The sequence below is a fragment of the Lepisma saccharinum genome, chromosome 4, assembly GCF_977018435.1.
Source record: "Lepisma saccharinum chromosome 4, izLepSacc3.1, whole genome shotgun sequence".
NCBI lineage: Eukaryota > Metazoa > Arthropoda > Insecta > Zygentoma > Lepismatidae > Lepisma > Lepisma saccharinum.
In genome coordinates this window covers 55,999,375-56,014,975 of record NC_139232.1, presented here as the reverse complement: position 1 = coordinate 56,014,975, position 15,601 = coordinate 55,999,375, and the positions used below count along the sequence as shown (strand labels likewise).

General features: G+C 39.1%; 1 protein-coding gene across 1 annotated transcript in view; it reads right to left on the bottom strand.

Moving 5' to 3' along the window:
* Positions 1-15,601, bottom strand: part of GlcAT-P (Glucuronyltransferase P) — a 245,828-nt gene that overhangs the window by 190,363 nt on the left and 39,864 nt on the right. The window lies entirely within an intron of this gene.

Genomic DNA, 15,601 nt, shown 5'->3' with positions numbered 1-15,601 from the left:
CCTTCGGGTTTAAGAAGGCTAGAGAGTTAGTTAGTTAGCTAGTTATGTTCATGCAATAATTAACATATATTATTGCAGCTGAAATGGAATTGTGTGAGATATATATATAATTTTTGGTTGACTTTCATTTTCCAGGTGGGTCGTGCACCCCCCCCCCCCTTGCCTCTCTTTCGGACTTCCATGCAAAGGTTCTATTTTTATTTCGCGTCTACCACTTTCGGTTAATCGCGATGATAAAGGATGTGATAGGTGATGGAAGTGGTATAAAGACAATGACCCAACCCATCCATATTTTCTAGTCCAGGCTCTAATCCGACATCTCCCGGGTTCGAATCCCGGTCGGGCTTGGTTGTTTGTGAATGTCCATTCATCAATTTCATCATTTCATCACTCATCCCCATCTTCGCAAATTAGCCTAGAGGCACAAAACGCGAAGTAAAATAAACTAAATCAATCAATCTAATCCGACATTAGACTTCGCAGTTTATTACGCTAACCAATTTGCCACGGGATCGGCTTCTTCGTGTTTGTCTGCTTATGAAATGATTAATTAGTTATTCAAACTATATAGGTAGGAAAGCTATATAAAATAACGAAACAGAAAAATAAATCCACTTGACGTCTTGTAGTACTATCATTAACCTACAATTTCATGCTCACAAATCCACACAGAAAACTTCTTGTGGCATTAGTTTTACAGAATGGCCTTGGGGAATAAACATCGCCCATTTCCTGCTTCAGCTCGAAACAATTCAGGTGCCTTATCGAAGCTGCTCTTGAGCACGCAGGGTTTCTAACCTACTTCGCCGTAATTCAGTTGTTGTATCTTGATTAATATGCTGTATTGTAGAGTCAACCGCAGATTAAATAGGAGAAAAAAGATTTTCCCGACGGAAAATAAGTTAGTAATGCTGCAAACACCGAGGCATTCTTGATAAGACGCTTGAGGAGCGTCGAGCAAACTTTCCTGAAAAAGCACAACCCCAGTATCGAAGGTCATGCTACACGTGGATTGGCAACTTTCGGGAGCATGCTGTCTGTCTACACAATTCTACCCAAATACCTGTTTGAAAATGAATCTCCTGTCCGCATTTTATTTTTCAAATGTACTTCTGACATTGTAATCATTTTGCAATTATTTTTATTTGTTCTTATTTTGCTTCGCTTTTATGTGACTTTTATAATTAATCGAAACTATGAAGATGGATGATAATTAGATTAAATTAATGAAGAGACACCTAAAAAAGATATTTACAGACCAGGACTCGAACCCGGAACCTAAAGCGGATAGGTTGTGGGGAAAACCGTCAATAACTCCCGCCACGAACTTACTTATAATTTTTGTAATTTCTCACGAGTATATTTTGTTCTGTTCATGCATAATACCTGCTTTCGGAAACTTAATTTATAAGTGACACACTTATAGGGACAAGCCACGTATTGTTTGAATGGAGGGACACATCTCGTTCATATACTACTAGATACAATCATGGACTATACTTGAAATGGCCTCCCCGATGGCGCAGTGGTAGCGTCATCGCCTTGTAATGAAGGGGTCCCGGGTTAGATACCCGGTGGAGGCACAAGTGATTGGGATTTCACTTTAAACTGTAGGTCCAGTCCTGATTAGCCTAACTGTGCATAAAGTGGACTCAAATCAATCAATCATATATGATGGAAGTTAAGAAAAAGATAAAAATTTTAGAAGAGATACTGTGAACAAGTCGAATTGGAGAGAGATTGTATTTTATCTTTTGTCTTTGTTAAATGTATTTCATGTAGTTTATATAACATGAAGTTATAAGTTAAATAAATGTTGTTTTGTTCGTTAACGTTTGGCCTAATTGAAGATTATTACAATATACTTGAAATGTGACGTGCTAAACACTACTTTCGGAGATCAGTTGGACATGGCAATTTTGATATACAAGTTGGATTTTTCTCTACTTAGATTCATTATGTCCAAATTTTATCCTAATAGATAATCTCCCAACAACGCAAAATGTTTTAATTGACTCGAATTCACAATGACTCATATACAGTGTGTTTATAAATGAACGGTGGGGTTTCAAAAATTAATAATACATCTATATATTACCTTACACGGCAAAACGTACACCGTAAGCAGCAGCAACTGTCCAAGTTTATATAACTTTATTTATATTTGTATAAAGATAGAAATCAAGAGGGGGCAATTGCTCCTCTGTGCCTCCTTGCAGGTGCTCTTGACCGTCTGGAAGAAATAGTGCACGACAGACGTGAAAACTAAATCCATCTTCAGTACCCTTTTGTCTTGCTACTCTTAGATTCTGTAACCTTTCTTTCTATAGTTCAATGTTTGCCCCCTAACCCCCTAGAATTGATTTCCGTACAAGTTTGAGAGCTAATCTCCCCTGCACCCTGTGGTTGCGCCACTGCACCTTCTTCCGCCGTTGTTGCTTTGTGAACTTTCATCTGCTTGAAAATACTTAATTTTCTTCAAGAGCATAATATCGTTTAATAACCGGTGATAAGATTCCTCAACCCTAAATTTCTGGATTAAAGTATAATAATATAGGAGCATGGAAATCTGAAAGGGGGCGAGGATGGCCACATCTCCCCTTTAGAAAACGAATGTCAGCTAAAAGTATATATTTCACGCGTATAATTTGATCCCAGTCATAGTAATGTACATTAATTATTATAATGGGAATGCAGGAATGCGATAATTTCGAATTCAAGTGGTGTTTCTTGAGGGGGCAACACTATTATCTGGTTAATATGCCCCATGGAAAAATACCTTGCTTGTCCCTGCGTCGAAAATATCGGCAGACGTCAATGATTAGGGGGTGGGGCATGTGCCCCCCCCCCCTTTGCACCCCGTGCGCACGTCTATGACTACTCATTTCTACACTAGTTGGAAGCTGTATTCAATTTCGAGCCAAAAATGTAATTTTCAAATCAGGATTGTTAAACGTCCACGAACCCATAAATTCTAATGGGTTCTATTGGGTTCCGCAACAACACCGGAACCTTCTTTATCGCACAGTTTTAATTCGGTCCAAGTTGCGTATTCTTTCATTTCAATATGGAACTTAGACAGTCTTTAAATTGATCCGGAAAGAAGGTCCCTGTGCCGTATTTCAATTGATCCGGAGAAAAGGTTCCTGGAACGAATTGAAATATTTTAAACATAAAAAGGCTCTTTACGGTCCAGATCCATTTATGCTTGCTAATATTCCCTGCTGAACCGGAATTGAATTGATTTAAAATTCCTGACCCTTTATCAACCCTGGTTGAAATTCATTTTTTTACAAACAACCATATTTTTAACGGCTATTACACATTAATCCCATACGATATACTGAAAGGTAAGAGACTTGGGCTATTCCTTTTTCTTCCTTGATGTTAAATAGATTATATTCGTCACGCGCCTATAACGTTACTACCTAACATTTGTGAATTGTTCTTTGCTTGTAACGTTAACATCTAACATACTGAATTTATTTACGTTCCTTATGCAGATGGTATGTACCCAACTGCATTTTGTTCCGTTCCGCTACAGTGGTTTACATTTTGTTACATTCCTATGTAACGTTAATTGACCATATTGCCTTTCACTTCATTCCGTTACGGAGGATTGCATTCATTACGTTCCTATGTACCGTTATTTACTACCATGTTGCATTTCGTTACTACGGTCCTTGTAACGCTAGTATATACCATATTGCATTTCGTTACTACGGTCCTTGTAACGGTAGTATATACCATATTGCATATTACGTTATGTTCCAATGTGCTCATTTCGTTCCGTTCCTTTATAACGTTAATATCTACCATAATACATTTTGTTACGTTCCTTGTAACGTCACTCTATAAGATATTGCATTTCGTTACGTTACATGGGTACCAGCAGTTGAACCATACTCTTCCTCCTACAAAATGGAACGTACCGTGTAACGCAAATTGGGTACGTTACGACTCCCTGGTTTTAAGAGAAGCGCTGGTGACACTTTTGCCTGCAGTGTTTAGACAGTGCAGCGAGAGAGAGAGAGAAACAGCAACAGCGTTGGTTACACGAAAAAAAATGCAAATATGTATAGATGGACCACACACAAAAAAAAAACCTTGGGGCGGAAAGTCCCCGCGCAGCATTCCCTTCTTCCCTCCACCTCGGGCCATAAGGAAGCATGGTCCACTCTCCCCCTCCTCTACTCGCGGGGTACGGTGCACAGGAGTCGCGGGTCTGCGCAGGTTGTTTTGCTCGTGGTTCCACTATAACAATGCTTCACATAAATTTTAAAGAACTTCACCCAGCCCTATTAGAGAATACCTGTAACACGACACTGAACCGCCGTGAAGTAAAACTGCAAATATAATATTCCCAAACGGCACATGCCTCATTTCACAATATTCACACGGCCTCCGGTTGCAGAAGAAAGAGAAAACTAGGGAGATTTGGGGGTGGGAGGTGACTTACGATCCGATGCAGACTTTCCCTTCCATGACTTTCTGGGTCAGTTTCTAGTCCACATAGAAAAAAAAACCTGAAGGAAACATCCGCACTAATGTCTACTAAAATGACGGATTTGTTGCTCGGGGTTCTCAGATTTCCGGTGCCAAGTGGTGGCACGGGAGGGTGGGAGGAGGGAAGGGGGCGGAATAAGAATGAGACGGGAAGATTTTTAATCGATACACCTGGCACCGTTCGAGGTTGAAAAAGTTCAGTCACGCTTCTTTCCACAGAGCATCCGTATTAGTGAGGTGGAGCTGCCCTTACGGCCCCTATGTTATTAGCAGAGCCCGGATATTGCCCTATAATGCATATTGTGCACGTGTCATCAGATTCGTATACTTGCAGAGTACACAAGTAGTCTCTCCCCGTTGGCTTAATTTTGAATTGACTTGGTTTATTTTACTTCGCATTTCTGCCACTTTTGGCTAATCGCGAAGATGAGGATGAGTGATGATATGATGAAGGGATGCCCAAAGAACACCCACGGCCAGGCCGGAATTCGAACCCGGGACCTCTGACGTCGTAGCGCGCTGTGCTGACCACTCTGCCGCGGAGGCTGCCCCGATGGCGTAGTGGCAGCGTCGTCGCCTTGCAATCAAGTGGTCTCGGGTGCGACATCCAATAGTGATTCGGATCCTACTTTAAACTGTAGGTCCAGCACTGATTAGCATACCTGTGCATGGAGTGGACTTAAACAAAAAAAATTAAAAACTCAGACGTAGACAACCCAGCTTTAATTTGAGGCCTCCTGAATTGGCCAGGTAATATAGATCCCTTATTATTAAAAAGCACTGCGTTGCCGTGATAGCAACTAACGTAATTACCGAGAAATAACTTTATACCTGCGTTACGTTAGCAACACAAATAAGGAATTTTGTACGGAAAGGGTGGAACTCTTTAATTACAAAGTGACAACAGCCATAAAACTTATGTACAGTTAGAGAAAAAAACTTGCTGAAAGCACACTAGCTTGGTCCATCTTCTGCCAGCCGGAGACCAGCAGAATGTGTTTCGTTCTTCCCTTCCTGACACGTGGCAGGAAGAGTGGGATGAGGATAGCTCGAAGGTTGTTCTCCGTTACAAGTCCAACATTAGTGCATGACGTTCACCGTACCTTTCTTTCCGCCGAGAAGACGTCATTTTAACTCGACTTCGTATTAGACACAGTCGTCTTGTACTTATTTGCTGCACGGACTGGGCCCTCTGCTCTGCCGTGTATGTAATGTTATTTAAAGTGTTTGGCACGTCCTTATTGAATGTGCTGATTTTAATATCCTCAGGCAAACTTCCATTTTCCCGACTCCTTGTCATCCACGTTGAGAAACGATCGCATTTTGAGAATCAATAGCTTTTTGTGGTCAGAGGAACATTTTAATGTTTCGTTACGTTTCTAGCATGTTGTGTACAGTATGTCCCGTGCAGGTCCACTTCCAAAGGGGCATTTTTAGTGTTGCCCACGGGACGAGACGGGACAGGCTTTTAAAAATTCGAGACGGGACGAGATTGATCATGTGTCCCTTTGACAAACGAATATTTTCGAGACGAGACAGCATTTCCACGAGACGAGACAGGCCAAAGTCTCGTCTCGTGGGCAACACTAGGCATTTTACACATCCTCATTTTTAGCTTTCAGATAGGGGTCTTAGATAAGGGGATTTTTCATCTTATACACTTGCGTGCAAAGAAATAGACCCACCTCACACTTTTGACATAAAATATTTACTTGTTCTTACTGTTTCTTCCAACTGTTTGGAGGCACATAAAATGTTTAAGCGTTATTAAATGATCTTTCAAACAACATACTTCATACTTCTTCTATTGTCTTATTTTCTTCTTATTTTTTTCTGAAAAACATTTTATGTCAAAAGTGTGAGGTGGGTCTATTTCTTTGCACACAAGTGTACTTTGAAGGATGCAAAATTACTACATGTGCTGAAGCACCCCCAAAATTTCAATTAATTCTTTCATTCCCATTATCCTATAGGTTGTACCTCTCTTGCACAAAAAATAACTTCATCGTGTGTCACTTCTTGATTTTAATCATTGTCTGACTTCTCTGCCAAAAATGAATGCGAGTTATGGGTCTTTCATGCAAATGCTATAGTTCCAAAAGCTTTCAAGAAACGTTAAGTGAAGATAATGTTTCCATTAACTTTGGATTAGGCTATATTTCCATTAAATATACGGATGAAATCACTTAACTTCTATTTTAAAAAAAAGCCACTAATGGTACAATACTCATGTTGATGATATACTCATTTGGCATATTACAATAGTAGGCATTATAAATATATAGGTTACAGTTCAGCATGTGATTTTATTTTTTTCTTGTTTATATTGCTTTTGTGAATTATACGTTTATCTGTGATAATAACATTAAAAATGAAAAACTTGAAAAAAAAATAATGAAGACAGACTAGTTAAATTGATACATAAAGTTTTCTTCTACAGCTGTTTCTGCGTGTTTACTCGAAAACACTGGAAAATATCTCTTTTCATACGTCATTGTCGTTAGAACAAACATGGAAGTTTTCCAACCATATCTGTAAATATTTCTGAGGCCGAAACTGGTCAACTGTGGGCCTTCTTCTCCCATTATGTTCCCGATCACATGAAACGAGAAGTATTAGACCGTCGTTATGTTCCTGGAGAGATTGCTAAACTACATAAATAAACTAAACGAAAGAAGGTATACGCATTGTAGCAGAAGGTATAATCTAATGAGTGAGGTTTAGCAGAGGGTATACGACTTATACCACCGTATACTCTCGACTACAGCCTTGCTTTATTGCAAGTATTAACGATTCCATAACAATGACGATTTTCACTCTACTGTACAGTCAGCAGAAGCTTAGAATTGTTATCAACAGGCCCATAGCCAGGATTTTATTTCGTGGGGGGAAGGATCGATCCACCGTATGAGTGACATTATTTTCCTTACATTTTGTACAGTTAGCGTACTGAAATTCATAGATATTGTATTTTGTTATTAACTTTTAATCATTCCGTTCAGAAAAACAACTTTAAAAGTTAGGGGAAAATTTCACTCAAAGTTTATATTGTGTGACCTCCCACAAAGAAAGCTATAAATTGTGGGAGCTGTGGATTCATTTGATCTTTGGATTAAATTGGTAGAATATAAAAATATAAGCTGGTTTGTTCTATTATACACTAAACTTTATTCGCTCTAATGTTTAATCTTGCTAAGGAAGTACCACTATACACTATTTAAATTAGATATTTGTATGATTTCGGGGGGGGCTTCAGCCCCCTTAGCCCTACCCCTGGCTACGTGCCTGGTTATTAAGTCATTAAAACATTAAAACACAAGCTTAATTTCATATGACTGATGACCTTACTAGGAGATATCCTAAATTACGGTAAACATCAATGGGAAAGTTGTTTTTCAGTACGGTAATAGCCAAATCTTTATTTCACACTGAACATGTACCGTTAGACCAACGTTCTAAAGCTGTAAGGAAGAGCGAGTTTTCAGAGAGGAGCGATTTGATAAGCAAGAGTGGCAAAGGGACCCTCCTCCTTCACTCCACTTCCATCAAAATGGCATCCCTCAAACTTCTGACGACTTGGGGGAGTTCTTTGGGAACATTCTCAGAGATCGCACGAAGAAGCGAGGAAGACGAGGACACTTTTCGTGAACCATTCAACGCGTCGCACCGGAGCATGACCGACTTTTCTCTGAAAAATAGAAGAGCGAAAGGATGGAACATGAAAGTTTTACGGTTCTTTGCCGTAGCTGCTCCAAAAGAAGAAAAAAGAATCAGTCTTTTCCCCTTATGAAGCAAATACAACTCGCTTCTTCTTCTTGCCATGTGAAGGTAGGGAACCATCTGGAGAAGATTTTGCATAAACTGTCTCATTTCTGTCAACTCGTAGCACTGTAGTAAGCGAGAAACGAATGCAATCTTTCCCCGCTTAATTCGGCCAATAGCAAGCGCGCTTGTGGAAGTTCGAATCAGCAAGCGCGTCAATAGTGAACAACGGCAAATGTTTGGTTATTTGACTCACGTGACTTGCGTTACGTATCTGTTACGTAAAAGTTTTTTGGAACGGGAAGGCACACGGTACACTACACAGACTATATATACACTTGGTGACGTGTGTATAAATCAGTTAATGCGTTCGTATTGCGGAGAACTTCATGGCGAAATCTCAGTCTTAAAGCTTATTTGAAGTTCGATCCGAGTGAGAACACCGTTAAAAATATATACTGTTACTTCTTTTTGTTTGGTTAAGCCCTGAGTGCACTATATTTTTAGAACATATAGTACGAAATTTTCCAATAAAAACCTCTGAAATGTTGGGCTAGGTTTGGGAGGGTCGGGAGCAAGTGTAAGGCAAGTTTTTTTTTTCTTTTCAAGTAAATTTACTGATGTGTTGAAAATTTAATACTGCCTACATACCTTTAAAAACTGCCTCTTGTTGCTTTGATTGATTGATTTGGTGTTTTAAGTCCACTTTATGCACGTAAGGCTAATCGGGAGTGGACCTACAGTTTAAAGTGGGATCCGAACCACTGTGCCATGTGCCTCCACCGGGTAACGAACCCGGGACCCCTTGATTATGTTGTTGCATTTATGTGAAAAATATCGTAAATAAATTTTGTTTATATGGCCAATGTAAGTTTGGACATCAATTCTTTGGTTTATTTCTCTCTACCCTTGACACTATGTTAATCACGCCTGATAAAATAAGGTAAAATAAATGACACAAACAAACAACTTCAATACTTACTGCACAATCGTAGGTTCATAGAATTCCTACATCATTCAGTGGTTGGTGATTGGGTGCTAAAACTGGGGATAAATGACAATTTACTTCTTTTGGTAGGCTAGGCTTAGTAAAATAGGGCTGTGAAAAATGATGGAAGGGAAGGCGAGTGACCGACTTCTTGTTTGTACAGTAGTAATTAAGTTCCTGATTTATTGTCGCTACACATTAGTGTCCTGGTAAATTTATTTCATGTGAATATAAGATTTAAATTACGGACGGTTGGATTTTATGTTAGGTAAACCTTTTACCGATAAAAGTAGATGAATATTCTGCACATGAGGACATGTGATTTTCGTCGCTAAGAGAATGCTGAAGGATGGCAGTTCGATGCCCGAAGAAGGAAGGGAAAGTTTCCTTATAGATGAAAAATGGGAAAGCCATTTTAAAGTCGGGTAGTGTGATCGAACGATAGAACCTTGGAAAGCATTTGAAGCTGAAATTCGGCAGGAGTCGAACCGAGTACCGCGGATGTCCCAGACGCAAGGACTAGTGGACTAAGGAGCCGGGGGTTCTTCGGATGGACCGAGGAGAGGCTGAGTCGACCCTAGAGCGGGAGCCGGGCATGTTCTTTGAAAGATGGAGGAGCTGAGTCCGTCTGCACCTGGGAGCAGTCCTGATGACCAGATGACCGAGATGTCCAGGAGATTCCAGGATTCCCGGAGGAAGAATCCGTGTGGAAATAGGACATTTAGTGCAGTGAAATCGAGACTCTTCTTTTTCAGAGACGTTTTGACGTGTAGTGAAAATAACGTTATCAGTGAACTTTTTCTTTTTCAGTTACAGTGCTTAACTTTTCTAAGTGACTTTAAGACAATTCACACAGACTGAAATTTAAATTTCAGATTGAATTGTAACGCTGGGGAGGGGGAATCTGTTACCCTGCCCCCGTGTCAGGGCAACAGTGTTTTTTTTCTTATTGAAATATTTATTAATATGTTAATTAATTGGGTAATCAAGTGTATAAACATATATATGTCTGATTAGTGTAAATCAATTTATTATGCATTTTTAGGTTCGTATTTTTCCATGTATAAATACCATGTAGCTCTCTGTTCTTGCTTCGTGTTTCGAACGTTCAAAATAAAGGCGGGCAGTTTAGCTGTTATAGATTAAAAATTTTGAAAGAAGGGCGGTAGGCAACAGACGCCAACCAAACATATATAAACTCCCAGATGAGAGATGGGGAGGTCGGCTGTTGGAACTGAGACTTGGAAGGGAGAGGCTGTTTTTGTTTCGGTCAGCTAGGACCGGAGGACAGATCTCCCGAAACGGATGCTGTAAGAGATTGGATTGCCGGGCAAGCTAGTGCCTTGGTATCCAGTTTACAGGTAAAAAGGTAGTTTGTACTGGATGTTATTTTGAAAGTAATTACGGTGCGCCGGGCAGCCTAGTGCCTTGTCACCGTGGAGGTTGAGAAATGTACACGTCGGGCGACCTCGCGCCTGTTAAGACGTTTTCCAGTGGTCGGAAGTAGGGCGCTACTTGTAGCGTCGCTACTGTAGCTAGCTACAAAATTTGTAGCGGCAGTTGTAGCGGCACTACATTTTTTAAATTGTAGTTTTGGCGGTAGCGAAGCTACAAAATTCCTGTAGTTGTAGCGAAAATTTCGCTACAGCTACATTTTTCTTAGCATTTTGATGTAATTTTTTAATGTGGCAACGGCCTCAAAAATAAATCACAATATTGCTTACTTTTGCAAGAGACTCAAAAAGACAAAGTCCACTACATGCAAATACAGATAATCTAGATTATTATTATCTTTATATCGCAGATTATAAATATCTTCGTAATTTATTTCATTAGCATCTGAATAATTCTAATATCCATATAACTAACTGGCATATATGAATATATTCCGGCTAATAGCCATATATTTTAGCTGCATCGCTATTTTGGGGACAATCAAGTCGCATTTGCTACACCGCCAGGAAAAAATGCCCCGTTTGTGCCACCCCTGGAACAAATCCTGTGGATATCGATGGCGTAACAGACAGCAAAATATCGATAATTACTGTGTAATACACAATTTACAGTGCAAAAAACGGGCGATCCATTTTCTACTAATCTGACAAAGCAATAGTGCCAGCAATCAATGGTTCAGTACGTTAACAGCATTGATCATTGTCAGTGTATAGGATCACACAGGCAAGAAATTATTGTTACAAGAACGATAGTGTTTCTGGAATTACAATTATTTTGGTCGTAATGTTTGTTCGCAAATTTTAAAATTACAATATATTTTATCATATTGTAAAGAAAACGTACAAGTTATTGACTTTCCTGCAGAAATTACATTTTTTTTTGTTAAAATACACAGTTTTCAAATTTATGTATTTTTCCTACTTTTGCGTCCCTTTTCTGTAACTTTTTCTAATCATGGCAATGAGGATGAATAGTTTATTTAGTTATTTTCTTATCTATGGCCGTTTTCTGCCACTTTTGGCTAAATGTGAGAATGGGGAAGAACGATGAGCACAGTGAGGAATGGAGGAGTAGGAGGATCCCATCTTCCCAACTAGGAGTCTTTCCTAGTGTTTGTTTTGAGTCCACTTTATGCACAAATCAGCTGATCGAGACTGATACGAACCACCATGTGCCCTCAGCCGGCTATCGAACCTGGGGCCCTTTAAATACAAGGTGATAATTACAATTTCCACTGTGTCCTCGGGGAAGCATTTCCAATGAAAAAACTTAAGTAAAGCATTGTTCCACCTGTTTCTCATTTATACCATTAGAAGCATCCTCCAGCTATCTTCAAGGTTCGAGCAAATATCCGCCATCCCCCAAAAAACATTCTGTTTAAGTTAAGAAGATTAAATTGCTAAATATCACATTTTTATCTTATTTCCATTTTGTGCAACACGTTCTAGTTAATTTCGATACATGTGATATTCTTCCAATTAATTTTAAAAAGAAGTCTGTCACAGAATATTTTTCAAATGATAATAAGAACATCACGGATACGTGTAAGAACTATTTTTTTTGAATTATATGCAACTTACAAAGGTACTTTATTCTCAAACACTTTCTTGAAAATGTGTAACTGAAGTAACACTGCTATAAAAATTATAGAATGAAGGGAATCATGGTAATAAATTACAGAATCTATTTTTCAGTACGTACAACTATCATATTAGGGCTTCTTTTGAATAGCCATATAGTTGTTTAAGTTTTTAATGCAGAAGTAGCGCAAAAGTAGCGAAGTAGCGAGTAGCGAACAGGAGTAGCGTAGCGAGCTACTTTTTGGTAAATGTAGTTGTAGCTGTAGCGAAGCTACATTTTGGAAGAGTAGCTGTAGTTGTAGCGAAGCTACTTATAAAATGTAGCGTTCTGATCACTGCATACTGCCTCCCACGCTGCCCCTAATCACCACCACTGTTCGCGTCTTATAGGTAGCAATAATAATACGAATACTTGTTAATTTTAACTTTCATTTAACTTTCAAAATGTACGCAGAAACAACGACAATCTCAAACACATTGTCAAGACTGGAATCTCAAATTAAATCCGGAAAAATCTGTTGTCATGAGGTTTACCCTAAAATCCAATAGCACAGCGCCATCCTACAAGTTATGCAACCAGGTTATTCCGTTCGTACGACAGCAAGGATCTTGGTGTCATTTTTTATAGCAAAATGACTTTCAACCATCACATAGACTACATAACTTCAAAAGCAATGAAATCACTTGAACTAATTTACAGATTTACAGACATAACACACGTTTCTGCCCTCAAAACCTACTTTACAATGTGTGTTGTTCCTATTCTTGAATATGGCTCCTGTATTTGGTCAATGGCATGTGAAAGCAATTTAAAGAAAACAAACAAAGTAGTAAGTTTCTTCGTCAGAATAGTCAAACACAGATGCCCAACCCTTGCAAACTTCTCCAAACAAGAAATTCTATCCACTCTACAAATTCATGACCTTTCTCTTCGCCGTCAACTCTCAGATTTAACACTACTCTTCAGAATCATTAATGGACAACTTTTCACCAGCGAACTCTTGCCACTTCTTAATATCAGAATCCCAACAGTAAATGCAACAACTTCTTTTACATGAAATCTTCAAGGCTATCTTTAGAACAAAGATCACTTCTCTACAGGCTACAAACCATTTACAAATCATTAAAATACGCTTCGGGCTTCCATTTATCAAAACAGACTTACAGAACGGCGTGCATAAAGCAGCTGAAGAGTAAATAATATTATTTTTGCCCTAGTTGTTATTATTCTTGTTATATATGTATATGTGTGTGTATGTGTCCATCTTATTATTTTGTTTATTTCTTTTCCGGTTGATATCCTGATGTAAAATGGATTTTTTCTGTATTCAGGATTTTTCAAATAAATAAATAAGATTACTGTAATGTTTATGAATGGCCAAAAATCCTACCAGGAATCAGTGATCACAAAAGGTCCCAAGGCAGAATTTTGCTTTCGAAAAACAAAAACTTCGATGTCAGAATAGGCAACACTGTCCACTGCGGGAAAACTGCAACAGATGGCGTGACTTGTAAGAACGAGTCTCCATAACTTCTCGAGCAACTAAGGAAAGTTATAATTCACCATTCAGGTCTCATTGTTCTCCATCTTATGAATCAATAATGGCGCTTTTCAATTTCGAAACGACGCATTGTTCGAGGCTTGCTTCCGTGCATGTCCTTCCTAACGACGCGCAGGATGCGAAGTTATTTCCTCTTGACCAGGAAGAATGACGGCAACCGAAGAACTTGAAGAAAGAAAAGGAAGGAGACGTGGAAAGGTTAGGAGCCTGAGGTAAATAAGACGCAACGTGGCACTGGCTGAGAGAGCAAGCAGTATTTTGGGTCATCAAAATGAAGAATGACTTTTTTAAATTTAGTTTATCAGATGTTCTCTTGGGGCTTATTAATCGTCTTTCCTTCCATCTTACCTAGAAGTAAGTATCGTTAGCCAAATAAGCAAAGAACATGCTCTTTTCACTCACAAGTAAGTATAGTTAGCCAAGCAGAGAACAATATCTTTTCACTCAGTAGATATTGTTAGTCATAAGTAGACCTCACATTTTAGGTTTTTTGACCTATTTTTTCCTTTACAGGTAAGAAATAATAAGTTATGTCAGCGTTTCGTTAAAAAAAACTCAACTGATGAAGTTTTATAGTGCCTAAAAAAACTATTTTGCTTGTTAGAACCAATTTGAGGTTTATGCGCCTAAATCAAGCCTTTTTTAGGTTTCTATATATTTTTAAAGGTTTTTACAGGATTTTTATGTCACACAGGCATTTTGATTCGTTTGGTCACGAAAAAAGTCAATGACGAACGTGTTTGAAACGTATTCTCTGTCGATTTCCCTTCCTCCAAGTCCATGGTGATTTTTCAAAGCTCTAAATAAAGCAAAATGTCTGCTGCCACTGTACGCTCACCTCAATTAGTACTGCGGCATTTTGTTTCTTTATACACCTTATTTGCATAAAATACAATTCAATCTACAGGTGTGTCAATGTACGTTGTATAAAACGCAACTTATTACTAACTTCGTTGACCCTGTACAATACAAAGTGGTCTGATCTGTGTGGTCTTGCTCAGTTTCGCTTCACTTCGGTGCTTTGTGGCATTCACGCCTTGCAAACTAACATTTCAGCATTGAAGTTTGCACCAGTGATTATGCTTTTGTTGAAAGCCTATTTCCAGCATATAAGATGATCCTCACAGACAAAATTGCGGAGTTTGACTGTGGATAACATATAAAAAGATTGTTGCCTAACTATATGGCGAAGAGTGGATTTTAATAGCAAATTTCCAAGTCTTCTGTCATCGCCGTAGGGTTAGGCAACACACATAACGTTATGCAAGATATAGCTCGACCACAAGGGAAGAAAACCTTCCGTCAAAAGCGTTCGCGCATGTTCCCTGCCGTTATCGGTGCTCGGGGCAGTGTTGCCAGGTTAGACTTCTAAAAATTGGGAGATTATTCCTTGGGAAACCAGAATATCTGCTACAAAATCCGATGATCTAGTAGTAGCGGATGAACAACGTTCTCTTTGGGGGGGGGGGGGGCGGCATATGCTTGCGCACTGGCGGGGGGCAAGGGGACGTCCACAGATTTTTTCCAGCGAGGGGGAAACAATGTATTTTTATCAGGCGGGTAAACGAGGCATTTTTATCAGGCGGGTAAACGAGGCATATTACCCCGTAATAATGTTGCCCTCTCAGAAAACACCACTTGAGTTTGAAATTATCACGTTCCTACATCACTATTATAATAATGGATGTTAAATACTGTGACTGAAATCGACTCATACGTCTGAAATAATAGGTACTTTTATGTTAACA